Raw genomic sequence first — 16159 nt, forward strand, 5'->3', positions numbered from 1 at the left:
ATCAGATTGCTCATACGTTATTGAAAAAGAACCTTGACCTAATCTGTCTACAAGAGACTCATGTAATAAATAAACACAGGAGAATCCTGAGTAATAAGAGATTAGGGATGGATTTTGTGACTCCTGATAGGGTTAAGAAAAGAGGTGTGGTATTATATATAAAAGAAAAATTTGATCCTGAGTTATTGTATAAAGATGATCAAGGGAGAGTGATTGTAGTACAGATGGTGTTTCAAGGAGAAAAAATAGTTGTGGTTGGAATATATGCACCTAATGATAAAAAGTCAGCTTTTTTCCTTGAATTAGGTAATAAGTTAATGGAATGGATGGACCACAAAATGATATTAATGGGTGATCTCAACGGTGTGGTTTCACCAAAATTGGACAAATCAATAAAAAAGGAAGAGACTAAGGAAGGGAAATTACCCCGATCCTTCTTCGAGCTAGTCAACAATATAGGATTAATTGACGCCTGGAGATTCAAAAATCCCACTACAAAACAGTATACGTTTTTCTCAAACCCTAATCACAGCTGGGGGAGAATAGATAGTATTTGGATATCGAAGGAATTGACGCAGAATTTAAGCAAATGCGAAATTCTAGCACAAACCATTTCTGATCATAATTCGGTATTTATGGAGATAAAAGGTAAAGATACTAGAGTAGGTAGATGGAGAATGAATGAATCTCTATTCAATGACCAAAGAATAGTAACTAAAGCTAAGGAAACAATTGAAGAGTACTTTAAATGGAATTTAAATGGGGAAACAGCTTTAGAGGTAGTGTGGGATGCAGGAAAGGCAGTCATGAGAGGCTTCCTGATCCAGAAAAACAGTCAATTAAGAAAAGAAAAAGAGAAAAAGAAAGAGCAAATTCTAACTCAGATTATGGAAAATGAAAGAAAATTAACTATAAATCCCGGTGATGAGAATGTAAAACAAAACATAAAGATATTACAAGCCAAATTTTCAGCAATAATCAACCAGGAAATTGAATGGAAAATAAAAATGATGAAACAGAAGAATTTTGAATCAGCCAATAGGATAGGGAAATATTTGGCATGGCAAATAAGAGAAAGAAGGAAACAAAATATGATTAGTAAGATAAAGGATGGAGAAAGGATTGTAGAAGAACCAAAAGAAATAAAAAGGATTTTCCAGAAGTATTATAAAGATCTATATAAAAGAGGCAAAGAAACAGATTATGAAATAGACTGCTTTATGCAAGAACATCAGATGCTACAGATCTCAAAAGAAGAAAAAGAGTTATTAGACCAGATTGTTACACAAGAAGAGATAAAAAGGGCTATAAAAAGGATGAAAATTGGAAAAGCGCCGGGGCCGGATGGCTTATCGGCTAAGTATTACAAGACATTAAGCGATCAAATATCCCCAATTCTATGTGAAGTGATGAATGGTATCTTAAAAGAGGGGAGGGTCCCGAACACCTGGAAGGAAGCATATATTACTTTGATTCCTAAAAAAGAGGTCGATATGTTGGAGCTGAAGAATTATAGACCAATTTCGTTATTAAACAACGATTACAAGTTGTTCGCAGATGTAATGGCAGAAAGATTAAAAAAGGTATTAAATAATAGAATTCATAAAGACCAAACGGGCTTTCTTCCAGGGAGACAATTGAGGGACAATGTAAGAAATGTGATAAATATTATTGAATATTTGGATACGAGAATAGATAAACAGGCCGCCCTGGTATTTATAGATGCCGAAAAGGCATTTGATAATGTTTCATGGGGGTTCATGAGGAAAAGCTTGGAAATGATGGGGATGGGAGAAAAATTTAGAAAAGGTATTGAAGCAATCTACCACGAACAAAAGGCAAAACTTATAATAAATAATACTATGTCAGAATCCTTTGATATATTTAAAGGGACTAGGCAAGGCTGTCCTCTGTCTCCTTTATTATTTATAATAGTATTGGAAATATTTAATAAGAGATTAAGGGAAACAACAGAGATTAAAGGAATCAGAGTAGGAAAGAAGGAACATAAAATAAAAGCTTTTGCCGATGATATCGTACTAACACTGGAAGATCCAAAACATAGTGTAAAAGAAGCTTTAAAAAAATTTGAAGAGTTTGGTGCAGTGTCAGGACTTAAGATTAATAAGAACAAAACTAAAATGCTGGTTAAAAATTTGACAAAGGAAGAAATGTTAGATTTAGAGCAAAGGACGGGACTTATGACAGCTAAGAAAGTGAAATACCTTGGAGTGTGGATTACGGCAAAGAATATTAATCTATATAAAGATAATTATGAGGTCACTTGGAGGAATATTAAGAAAGATCTTGAAATCTGGGGGAGAATGAGGCTATCCTTCTTGGGGAGGATAGCAGTGGTGAAAATGAATGTTCTCCCCAGAATGCTGTTTTTATTTCAAACTATACCCGTAATCAAAGGTTTAAGACAATGCAAAGAATGGCAGAGAGCCCTGGGGAAGTACGTTTGGCAGGGAAAAAGACCGCGAATAAAAATGAAAATATTGGTTGATAGAAAGGAAAGAGGGGGCTTTGCTCTACCGGATTTGAGCATATATTATGAAGCGGCATGTCTACTGTGGCTAAGAGATTGGATTAGATTGGAAAATAGAGATATATTGGATCTAGAGGGCTTTGATAATAGGTACGGGTGGCACTCGTACCTATGGTACGAAAAGGTGAAGGTGCACAAGGGCTTTCTAAATCACATTTTCAGGGGACCAATATTCCAGGTATGGGAGAGAAATAAAAACTTACTGGAAAGGAAGACCCCCTGGTGGATCTCACCAATAGAGGTGTTAACTATCAAGAAATCTAATATGGAAGAGAAAAATGCCACCTATGAAGATCTCATAAGTAAAACAGAACAAGGTATTAAACTTAGACCGTATGAAGAAATAAAAGACTCACTTACTGGTTGGTTGCAATACCACCAGGTGAATGATTTGTTAAAAGAAGACAAAAAGAAGGCAGGTTTTGAGGATAAAAAATCTAAGTTTAATGTGGAGGTTGTTGAAGGCAAGAGTAAAATATTGTCTAGAATATATGATATATTACTCGAGTGGTATACAAAAGACGAGGAGGTGAAGGAGGCAATGACCAAATGGGCGATAGATTTCGGGTATAATATTGAATTTGAAAGATGGCTGGAATTATGGAATAAAAATATAAAGTTTACAGCGTGTATGGCACTGAGGGAAAACGTATGGAAAATGATATATAGGTGGTACCATACACCGGTGAAATTGGCCAAAATGTATAGATTAAAGAACAAAAGTTGTTGGAAATGTGGCGAGGCGGAGGGCGATCTTTATCATCTATGGTGGTCATGCAGTAAAGTGAAAGGCTTTTGGGAACTAATTTATAATGAGCTTAAAAAAATTTTCAAATATACATTTCCCAAAAGACCCGAAGCCTTTTTGTTAGGAATTTTGGGTAAAGAAATTAAAAAAGAAGATAAGATAATATTCCTCTATGCCACTACAGCCGCAAGAATTATGTTGGCTCAAAACTGGAAAACGGAAGTTATACCTAATATAAATGAATGGCAGCTTAAAATGGTAAATTATGCAGAGCTTGCCAGGATAACAGGAAGAATACGAGATCAAGATGAACAGGAATTTCATAAAAATTGGAATAAATATTGGAAATATATTGGAAATAATTTGTAGATGATATTAGCGGGGATGGAGTAACGCTAACAGCAGTTAATATATAAGTTTAAAAACAAAGTACATGATTATAGAATTTTTATTTGATACTTACCAAAAGGGTAGAGGGGAGTCCAAAGGTTTTTGTTTGTTTGTTTAGAGAAGGGATATAATAAACTATGTAAATGAAAGATATGTATATCTATATATATATTGTAATATTTATTAGCATGTTTATTTATGTACCTTACATTCATAAGAAACTGTTTATTTACAAAAATTTGAATAAAAACGTATTGGAAAAAAAAAAGTAGAATCTACTCACTGTTTGTAGTGTAGGCGCTAACCATTTAGTGAAGAAAAAGCAAACACACACAGAATAGGAAAATGAAAGGACCACTCACCTTTCACAGTGGCCGGCATTGCAGCTGGGCATCTGGGCTCTTGCGGTGATCCAACTTGGGGGCAGGGGATTGATGCCCCCATTGCACCAACCCCAGTCACGTCTCGCCCGCCCAACCTATCAATGCCACAACTTCCCTCTCTCACCTCCTCGCTGGATCTCCCAACCCACCCACCTTCTTTTTAAGCTTTGGTATGACATGACCTTGCTATGGACAAAACATCAGCCACCTTATTGTTGGGGCTGGGTAGGAATTTTCCACTTGGCAAATTTGCGCCTGCCATTTGGTTTTCGCCTACCTTGTAGCAATTGTCACAACTTTGTAAGGTTAGGATTTGGGTAAGCCTTTGTTTAAGGGAGGGGAGGTTGTAACCTCTGCCTGCCCCTCCTCGATAAGGGTATCCTGTTAAAGGGATCCAGGGTGTGGATACTGTATGAGGCCCGGATGTGGGCTAGAGCCATGCCACGACCCCAAAGGAGACCTCTCAGGGTGCCCCTATTTGATGTAAGTCATAGGGCTCCCTCTTTCGGTGGTTAACCCTTAGTTTGACTCCCTGCAGATGGGTGGGAGTCAATATATAGTCTGGTTTCACCCAATGCCTAAGCCAAACCCAAACCGCTCACATCTGTAACCAATAAAGTTGTGGCCTGTTTTAGCCCATAAACCTAAATACTCTTGTCGGTGTGTTTATTAATCAATAGGGAACTGTGGAGCATGGGGCCTTGGCACGCAATAAAACAGAAGAAAAGTCTGAGGGTGGAATCTTTAGCGCCAACCTCCATTGAAAGTTGAACCCTTTCCCCATCTGACGTTCACATGTAAGGATGCATTTAGGGATATAACTAGTTAATTTAGTCTTTAGTTAATTTAGTTGATCTTTGTTAATCAATAAAGTTGTGCTTCTTTAACCTGTATCCAGCATCCTGTCCTTTCAGGGTGGGGGGCCAATGAGCTTTGAACTTTGTGGTCCATGTTCTCTGCGGCAGATGAGCAGCATGAGTTCACTGACCTGTAGAGAACACAGAGCTTCTGTATGTCTTTCCCCATCTCTTTGCCACATACTTTCCCACCCACATTCAAATACCATTTAGCCCCAGCCCTGTGGTCCCCCCTGATTCCTCTTCACTTATACCTCCCACAATGTAATCATTGTTTGCAGGGGGTGGAACTTAGCATTAGGAGACAGAAAATTAGCTCCCCAACCCCTTGTGATAAATTAATCTGCCAAAAGGCACACCCCTCCCTAATAACTGGAAATTTTAAAAGACCTACCACTTGGCTTGGAGCTATCCTGAATTTGAATGGGATAGATTTGGAAAGAAATGAAACCTGAGTGTTTCCTTTTCAAAACAAAGCAACTCTTTGCATATTTTAAATGCACTGCAATCAACCTCCCCTAGACAAAACTCTGAATGCCATTTCCTAGCAGAATGTCTAAAGAGCAAATTCGGCTACAAAAGAAGCTTATTAAAGAGTAATGAAGACTGTCAAAAAATTGCACACTTAAAAGCTAGTAAATAACAAAGTGAGGCTTTTAGTCGTTCTGGATGGACAATGTGAGGTCAGAAAGAAACAACATATTCAGCAGCACTGCAATTGGGCTTTTGATGATGCACATCTTTAACAAAGGTTACTTATTTACGTCTCCTATACCTAGACAAATTGCAGTGGTTTATGTGAATACCACTGGTGTTATCCACTGTTTTTATATATGTGATAGAGGACAGCTGCATCAGAAATGCAGGCATCCATTATGTTCTATACAAATGAAGGGCATTCATCATGTCTGTGCCCCTGTAAGACTTTGATGTTCTCACAATCTCTTATTATACTGCAGTGTTTTTATACCTGTGGGAACAGCTAGGTGGGTGGGTATGGCAGCCCAAGAACAATGGGCAGTCAACTTCCTCGCAACAGTCCATCCTTGTACCACCATCACCTTCACTCAGTGCTGGATTACCAAATAGGAAGAGCAGGCACCGGCCCAAGGGCACCACACCTATTAGGGGGCCTGTGACAATGGACCAACATAATTTTGATTTGAACTTGAAAGTTAATTACAATCAAGCCAAGCAGAAGCTTCGAGATGATTTGTGAAGGGGACCTAGGGGCCTCCACAGGCACTGCCACATCTGGCACTGCCTTCATGCAGTTATTCAAGGTTCAGATGGATGGGACTGTGCACATGGGACAGATTCACTTATGCCTACAAGATTTAACAAATACTCCACCAAAGAATCCAGGTGTGTATATAATCAGGAAGATGACGAAAGAGGAGGGGTGAAATCAGTGCTGGGTGGGTCTCCCCATGCTGGTAGTGTGATGGGTGCATCCAGCATATTTCAAGACACTCTCGTGCAACCTGGTGCACAGTTTGAGAAGCACTGCCATAGGAGTTCTACAAACGTCAGAATTCAGAGGAGCAGGACAGATTCTTCTTGTAACCAGCTTCAGCAAGGCCAGGACTCCCCATTCCCTTCTTCCACTCTCCTGACACTGACCCATCAATACAAGCATTCAAGGTAGACATTGGGCTCAGAGTGGAGGACAACAAGGGGACCATTTGGCCTTCGCTTATGAAAACAGGGCTGTTCCACCTGTCTGAGGTGCAGCAGCAAACACCCTTGCCTCACAAGTGCAAGGCTGGTCATGTTATTTTGCCACCAGAGGCAGACAATCCCACAAGTGCCTCTCTCCTTCCCTGGCAGTATAAATACAACACTAAAGAGTGTAATAAATGAGTTTGCTGCCCTTTCATGATCCTCAAGGTCAAGGACTTGAGGTGACTGCCTCTCTCTGCAAGCCAGAAGGCACTTTCTGGTGAAGCAGCCAACAGCTAGTAGATTAGCAGCTTGTGAGAGTCTGGCCTCTGCACATCTTAGCTACAAAGGGTTTCTCTTCCTTACCCAACACACACCCAGTCTCCCCATTCTGAAAGAGCAGGAAAGTGAGGGTACTGAAGTGCAAAAATGGACAGAGAGAAGATGTTTTGCCTATTCTCATAATAGTGGCTGGTGGGAATATAGTTCATTCCCACATCTGAGCTTCCAAAGCCAGCCTTCACTTTTGGAGCGAAGAGAGCAGGGTTAACAGGAGAGCTAATGGTAACTATAGCTCCACTGGATGCTTTTCCGAGCAATCGAATTCTTGTATTTGTTATAGGTCTGCTTATTCTTTCAAGTACGGTTTTTGATTTGATTAGTTAATAGGCTAAATCCGGTGCCATGGGAAATATTTTCCCCATCTTACCCTCCTCTGCTTTTAATAGCCACGCCATAATTGTACACAGTGCCTTGAGCAAAACTTAATTCACTTGAACTGATTTACATCTGTATGCACTGATGGGGGAATAGTTGTTTTGAAATGTAATGGCGCAACAAGCGTATGCAGCCGTAAATAACCAATTGGGTTGGGTTCAGATCAAACTTGAGTTGTGCAGGAATTCGGCTCATTTTAATGGCTTCAGTTGATTTTATTTTTGTTCATCCCTTAATATCCTGCCTCTTTTTCTACCCGCTAAGCCGGCAAAACATCTGCAGTTATCAGATACCGTTTCATCTTGAATATCGTTTGACAGCCTTAGGGTTGACAGCAGAATGCTCATAAACTTATTATGATGTGAGCAGAGCCTTGGAATCCCATGCTCGCTCATGTAAGCATGACTCTCAAAAGTAAGTTAAACAAGAATCTTTGAGCAGACTTACATTTTTTTCAGAATATAGCAAATGCGTTTCCTTATAAATCCAAAGGATGTGTAGATAACGTGGGTGTTCACACAGAATCATACAAAATTAGGTTACAGTTTCTGAAACTTTAATAAGGAGAAGAGGAGGTGGTGGTACTTTTTGCCATCACCATGTGACATAACCATGACAGGTAGGGTTATCCAGCTGATAAATATTGGTTTTTAACTCCCAAGTCCAGAGTTCAAATCTCCATAGAATTCACTGGCTGCCTTTTGGCAGTTCCCTCTCTTTTCCTCTCAGCCTATCCTGTTGCAGGGTTGTTGTGACAACAAAAAGTAAAACCCACCTAGCTTCCTGAGCAATCTGAAAGGAAAGCAAGGTTTTTAAAAACCCAACTATGTTAAAGAAGGAAAAATGTTGTGGTCCAGTGTGATCTAGCTGCTTCTCTAAATCATGGGTGGAGAACTTTTTTCAGCCTGAGGTCCATGTTCCCTTCTGGGCAACCATCCAAGGACCGCATGCTGGTGGTGGGTGGGGCCAGAGGCAAAAGCAGGCAAAGCAATTAATGTGAATCTTACCTTTGGGCAGTTTGCTAGTTTCTACAAACACCCACACATTCCTCTCCATCCTCCATGCAGGTAAGCAAGAGGCATGATTGGAGCTCATGGACACATTGCTGCCAGGCAGAATCTTTCAATGTAGATTCAAAGCCAAGTCCATGAACAGTGTGACTCAGGAGGATGTTGAGCCAGGGGAAAGTTGCAAAGGGCCAGAGGAAGAGGCCTGGGCAGCTGTATTTGGGCCCCAGGCCTGAGGCTCCCAACTCCTGCTTTAGATGTTAGCAAAGTGACCACCATTCTGATAAGCAGGTTCTGTGTTAACAGGGAGGACTCCCCCCTATGATCCCTGCCACTAAGGTAGGGCTAGGAGAAACCCCTGAAACCTGGGAGAGTCACTGCCAGGCTGCATAGACAATACTAAACCAGATGGACCGATGGTCTAACTTGGTATAAGGCAATTTCCTAAGTTTGTACAGGACTGCAATCTTAGTTGTGACTAATGCTAATTGAATTGGGGTCTGTGCCTTTAATTGGCTGTGAAAAACAACACAGTTCTATGTCAGGAAATTTGTTAGCAAGAGCTGGGCATCTCTTTGGCCTGCCCTTGTCCATGGTGCTATCATTTACTGTATCTTCTTGCATTGTTCCCACTCTTTGAGCTTCCCTAAAATGATTTTCTAATTGGCTCGAGTGAAATGACTTTGTGCTACAGAAAAGACTCTGGGCAGTTGCTTTTGGCTCCTACCAAAGGGGCAACAAACAAACAAACAGATTTGGCTGGCTGTTGACAGCTGTTTTATTTGTGTTCACGTTATCAGGCCAAGCACATGCAAACGATATGAATAAATAACATGCAAATGTCCCCGGGTAGGGCAAATTTCAGCTTCATCAGATTATCCCCAAGCTAGTTTTTGACCAAATTTAATGGCACTGAATCCTTTTGCAGTGATTGCCACAGGAAAAATCTGTTGTGGAAATATAAAGAGGGAATTAGTTGGCTTTTCTCTTTCTTTGTTTAGCAGTATTATTATGTCCATGTGTGTTTCCAAACAGCTTGTCTCATTGGTGCCTGTGGAGCAAGAATGACTCATGTTGCCGCCATTATAGCTGGCTAATCATCACTATTATTTAGCAATGCAACCATTCCACCATTCTGCCCTTGAACAAGCTGACTGAATTGTCGACCCATCGTCATCTACAGGCAAAATATCTACAGGCATTTTAGAGACTGGCAGTAACACCATATTGTTGGCACCATTTGCTGCAAGATACTTTGATACCTGAATGATTAGATTCATTCTGGATGGATGGAGCTATAGATTAAGTCTGCCTGATAACTATGTGCCCGTTCGTATATGCAGTTCCATTCAGCCATGCGTGCCAACACATGATTGCATGGAGAATCATTGCAGTTTTCTTTTTCATATTGCACTGTCAATTGGTGACCAGGAAAAGTGACTTTTCAGTGTGGATGCCCCATGCATAGGAACACAGGAAATACCTTTACATTGAGTCAGACCCATTAGCCCAATACAGTGGTACCTCAGGTTACAGATGCTTCAGGTTACAGACACTTCAGGTTACAGACTCCGCTAACCCAGAAATAGTACCTCGGGTTAAGCATTAGCTAAAGTGGTAGCTCAGGTTAAGAACAGTTTCAGGTTAAGAACGGACCTCCAGAATGAATTAAGTTCTTAACCCGAGGTACCATTGTAGTTGATATAACTCAGTACTGTGAGTACTAGCCAACATTTCAGACATGGAACTTTCCCAGTCCTAAGTAGACATGCCAGGAATTAAGCGTGGTACCTTCTGCATGCAAAGTGGATGCACTCTCACTGAGCTACAGCCTTCCCATGGAATGCTCTTGCCAGAATGTCCAGGACTAAGCAGCTCTGAAGTCCAATATGCATCAAACTGACCATTTTATCCTCCGGGGCTTGTAACCGAGTGATAGATTCCCTGCTTCTGTTATTTGTTCTTACCTGCTGCTCCCCCCTCCCTGCTTTTTTCACCAATATATTTATTGTTTATTGCTTTAAAAAAAAATCTTGAAAGGTCTTAAAAAAGACATTGAAAGGTGTGTTGTTGTTTTTTGCAAGATGCTTCAGATATTTTTAGAATTTTCATCTTTATTTTTGAATAAGTATATGCAAAGAATCTGAGATACATCAATCAAAAGCAAGTATTTTAAAAATAAAAACATACCAAATGTTTGTCCTGTCTTTGCGCATGGCATGTGCCTCTAGCACATTTGAAAGATAAGACCATTACTTTTCAGAGCCAAAGACAAATGTAACCTGCAAGGGCAATTGTTCCTGGGAAATGCCAAGCGTCATTTTTTTCATCAGAAGACCCCTGCTGGATCAGACCAAAGGCTTAGCTAGTCCAGCATTCTGCTTTCACAGCGGCCTCTGCGAAGTCCACAAGCAGGAGGACATGAGCACAATAGCACTCTCCTGTTCGTGCTCCAGCAACTGCCTCTGTTAACGGAGGCATTGTAATATATATAGTTTAAGATTCATAGCATTGTGCGGGCGAAATGGTAATGTTAGGTTCTGAATCTGTATTTGCCTGGGATCAAATCCAAAAGTTAAACTTCAGATTAATTTGATCAGCCCACCACATCTGACCCTCTAAGTATGAGCTGTGTGATCCTAATTGGAATTCACTGTGATTGCTTCCCATTTCCTGTTAAAATTTCTTAACTTATTCAAAACTTGGCATTTGGCTCCAACTGTGTGGTTGTCTCCTAAGGAGCCCATTATCACAGATTACATTTATATTTTATAATATCTCCTGGTGTACTCATGAATAAACGACCACGTAATCCAACAAGTTCACTCTGCATTACAAGTTTTCAAGGAGCCTGGTGCCAAAATCACTTTCAGGTTCAGAGAAGCAAATGTAGTTTGTCTGACCTCCCATAACATTGTTAGGAATAGGGATGCTTGAAGGATTTGTTCCTTGTGGATTCTGATATGAACCAACTAAATCCACACCTCCTGAACTAAGGTGCAGCCTGGGAAACACAATTTTGCCTTCTGATTTTGCACTTCTCTGAATTTTTGTGATGCTGTTCTTGGCTAAAAAAAACAACAACAACTGAAAACACTGATTTTACCATAAAATACTTTAACCCTGCAATCTTTTGGTCTCAGGGTGGAGAGAAAGGTTCAACCTCAGAGATGCAAATGTGACGTCGGGCGCATCTTCATTATCTTCATCATCACCATGAAAAGCTCTGCAGCCTACAAGCCCTACAGATATTGGTAAGATTGGACTAAAAAGGAGTGTGGCAGGAGAGACTGGATGCATGCAATAGGCAGATTGAGGAAAGGCACACAGCTGAAAGATCTGTAGCCTTACAAGTCCCTCAATATTTCCCCATACCAGGGTATGAACTACACCATTATTCCTAATGGAAGGGAAATAGTTAAAGGAAAGGAAAGGAAGGAAGGAAAAGAAAGAGGAACTCAAGAGCACTGATGTGAGCTTGTCAGTACATTGGAAAACATTGGGTTTTCTCTGTCTTTGATTATCTTACCACCTGCCCCTTCTCCTTTAGGATTGCATCCTTAGAAATCCGTATTTTCAGATTAAATATGAGTATAGGTGCAAATTTGGTGAGAAAATACATACTTAAATATGTACAGTGGTACCTCGGGTTACAGACACTTCAGGTTACAGACTCTTTGGGTTACAAACTCTGCTAACCAGGAAGTGGTTGCTCCAGGTTAAGAACTTTGCCCCAGGATAAGAATGGAAATCCTGTGTGAGCGGCGCAGCGGCAGCGGGAGGCCCCATTAGTGAAAGCACGCCTCAGGTTAAGAACCATTTCAGGTTAAGAACGGACCTCTGGAATGAATTAAGTTCTTAACCAGAGGTGCCACTGTATTCAAATATCATTTTTTGTGCATTTTTAAAGAAGATATACAGATTAATGAGGAAATAGGGTGAGAAAAACATATGAACCCATGGGTCAACTGCACAGAAAAGAAAAAGACTGTCCACCACTCATCAGGAATTCACATCTGAAATTAGTTGAATGAAGTGCACCTAAGTGTGATTGATCGTGTCCTGGGTATTTTCGAATTTTCATCATAACCAATATTGAATATAGTATTGCAACAGTTTCCACAAACAGAAACAGAGAATAATTTGACATCAAAAAATCCCAAATGTACTCTTCCAAATAGGAGAAGCAATGATTTCCCTTTGGTTTCCAGAGATGGGAAGCACATTTATGAGTCAGGGCTGCAATCCAAGAAATACCCCTTTCTGAACTCAGTGGGACTTATTCATGAGTAGATATGCACAGGCTTGGCCCGCATAATGCATATATCCAAATGTAGGTTTCCAAGTCAAATTTACTTTTGAAAGTGCATCATTTACAGGAGATCTATACTCATTAAAGCAGAAATATTGAGCCTCTGCCAGATGTTGCTGGACCACAGCTCCCTTAATCCACAACCATTAGTCATACTGGCTAGGGCTGATGTGAGTTAGAGTCCCAAAACATCCAGATGACACCGTGTTAGGCACCCCTGCACTAAACTGATGAAACGGCTGCTGTTGAAGCGCACTAAATATCTGTGTCCTAGTTCTTGTTATAGGCATTTCTATTAGATCTCTAAGTGGCCACTTAAGCTAATAAATGTCATTCAATTGTGTGAAAAACACCGTAGTTAATATATGTCACTTAATAGTGAGAACAGATGCTGAATGGCTATATAACCAGCAATGTATTTAAATGCTATTAATATGTATAACACAGTCATTTGGAAATGATAAACACAGCTCCAGAATACACTTTTGCCCAATGTAGTAAATTTTTCCACCAACAGCATTCTATGCCTATTTCCTGCACCCTCTATAAATCCCAATTGCTTATGTCCTACAGCACCTTGGTCCAGGCCACCAAATTTGACGAGTAATTCAAATTTTGCTAATGAAGCCAGTTTGTATGCTTTGATTTGCATTTTATATTCTGGACAAGGACTCTTGAGTTTTCTTGTCTGTGGAACTGATAATTCTGCAAAGTCCCAAAATATCACAAGCAGAATAAATTATGGAAATTGCACAAACCATGTACTAATTAAATAAACATTTTCTGTGTCGTATATCGATTTCCTTGTTGTGTGTGTTTGTGTGTGTGCACACATATTTATCCTCCTCCATAACATCTTGCTGTGTCCAGACATTACAGCATCAACTTTTATAATCTCAGGCTAAACAAGATGAGTTATGACTCCAGGGAGGTGTAAATAGTCAACACAATATTTGAAGATTTAGCCACTCAACTCTCTGGGCAAATGGTGCTTAATATTTACACACAAATCTCTTTCTTTCTGTGGGTATTAGTCAGATGTTTAATGCCATTTTGATAAAGTGCTATGTGGTTTGCTCTAGTTTATAAGATCCTTGGGGTTTCTGTTGTGTTTAGCTTTTTCTAAAAGGAAAAAAAACTAATGGAAAAACTTTGGGTTATATTTAGCTTCCGGGTAGGATCTTGAAGTTCAAGAAAGATGTAAAGACATCCCAATGTCACTGGCTGGAAACAAATTGTGTGTGTGTGTGTGTGTGTGTGTGTGTGTGATTTGTATTAGTATTGATCTTATTTGTAAACAGCTTCTCAAAGTGATATAACAATAAAACATCAGAAACCTATATAAATGCAATTTCAATCCAATGCAAATAAAAATTGCATCCCAAATGGAAGATTCAAGGGAAACCCTGGATCTTCATTGCAACAGTTATTTAAAAGAGAAGCCTCCCAATGTCGGCAAACCAGTCAGTCTTTATCTTGCAAAATGTAATGAGGCCACATGTATATCCCAAGGAAACCAGAGAATTGTGCACAATCTATAGCTTTTCTTTTTTTTATAAAATCTGCCCTATGATTTGCTGCTTGTGTGGCTGAATCATTTTACCACTCCGGAAGTTCTGAGCAGCAAAAGTGCTGAACTTTGAGCAAAACTGGAGTTTCCCATTCCTCCTCCTGTTATCCTTCTTTTTTTAAAAAAAAATGTTGAGTTAGCAGAGTTTCAGATTTATGGAGTGACTTGTCAGATTATTTTCACTGGTTCAATAAAGCAAGAATTCTTCTATGCTTACCACATATTAAGGAAAATCTAAGTAAAGGAACTCTTTATTTCTTTCATTTTCATTTTAAAAAAATCTATATAATTTAGATTAGGGGAGAACAAGTTTATGGGCTCTGTTATGTTGTTATTATTATAAGCCAAAAAATCCACCGGTCAGAATCAAGTGCAAAAGACATACACATAATTAAAGAATGCTGAGTCCAGGAACTTGGTGTATCTTAACTAAACTGAGCTCACAGTCTTTCCACACAAAAATCCACTCCTGGTTACACACACACACCCCACCATACATTCACATATGTTTACCAGTGCAACACTAGTCACAACACATTCAAACCTGAAAGTCAGTTTAATTCAGAGTAGCCTGTTAAATGCAGGGACTCTTCCATGTTAACTAGATTGTGCACTGCAGTTGGCATTTCTGGGAATAATGCTGCAAAAACAGAATTGCTGAGTGATTTGACCTGATGCTTTTCTGTGGTTCCCGGAACTTGTAAGAGCAATTTACAGTCACACATTGGCTTTTTTTTTCTGAAGGAGTCCAAAAACAGCTTTGTAATCATTTGCATATGATGTCCTAGTGCTTAAAGACTTTATTAAAAATGTTCACTTAAATAATTCCTCCTATTGTCTGCATTCTTCAGTTTCTATATGAATGTAATTTATATGTACTACCAAGGTATGTGACTATAGCTTCCTATCTTTGCTGCAGAGTAAAAACCTTTGTGTAATTTAAGAATATCACCAGGGTTTTTCATACCGGCACTAAAAGGATACAGTATATCCAAATTCTGCATCAAAATTCTGTTTAAAAAAATAATAAGATAATTGAGCAAGCATTGCACACTCACAAACCAAGCATGAGCAGGAGGTTGCTGGTAAAATTGCCAACTCCAGAGGCCTACAAACAGTGTACAGAAATAATAATAATAAATTGCTGAAATCTATTGAGTTTAGGTTGCTGTTTTTAAAAATAATAATTATAGTCTATTCCTAGGCATCTTATTCAGAAGTAAATCTTGTTGAGTTCAATATGATTTATTGCCAGGTTGTACATAAGACTGAAGCCTGTCTCAATAAATACTTGATTTGAATGCAAATTCTGAACTGTGCATATTGACTCATTTGCACAGAATAACTCTGTGTGCTTCATATTCAAAGGTTGGAGATATAGGTGGTCATGACACTCCAACGTCCTCTTAAAATGTGGACTGGAAATATCGAAAATGGAACGGTTGTAAAATAATAATAATAACGTGGAGGACATCTGGCCATCCTGTCTGACGTAGAAGGCAACAGCTGTTTGAATGTCATAGCCATGCTGGAAAAGAATACAAGATTTGACACATTGGAACAGATTAATGGAACCAGTGCCAGATGTTTCAGAGGATGCTGGATAACTCTCAGAGTTGTGCAAAAATGAAGAACCAATGAGGGATGAATTTCCATGTACTATATACAGTAGAACCCCACTATCTGCATGCCAATTAGCTGAAGATCTTTGGGAACCTAGTGCACATCATGTCCCCTTACTGACAGATGCACAGTGTGGCAATTTGTACACATTCACATCCTACATTCCTACAAGAGTATTTCTTTTCCTTTGTCCATCACAACATTTTTAGACAAGTGAGAAAGTTATTCTTTCAACAGATAGAGAAGTTGTTTAATCTGTCCTCACCTTTCTCCAGATATTCATACAAGTAAGGCTTTCAGTCCTGGGCCTTGTCTTTCAAGTTCTACCTCTAGGAGAAA

The sequence above is a fragment of the Podarcis raffonei genome, chromosome 12 (assembly GCF_027172205.1).
Source record: "Podarcis raffonei isolate rPodRaf1 chromosome 12, rPodRaf1.pri, whole genome shotgun sequence".
In the NCBI taxonomy this organism is placed as follows: Eukaryota; Metazoa; Chordata; class Lepidosauria; order Squamata; family Lacertidae; genus Podarcis; species Podarcis raffonei.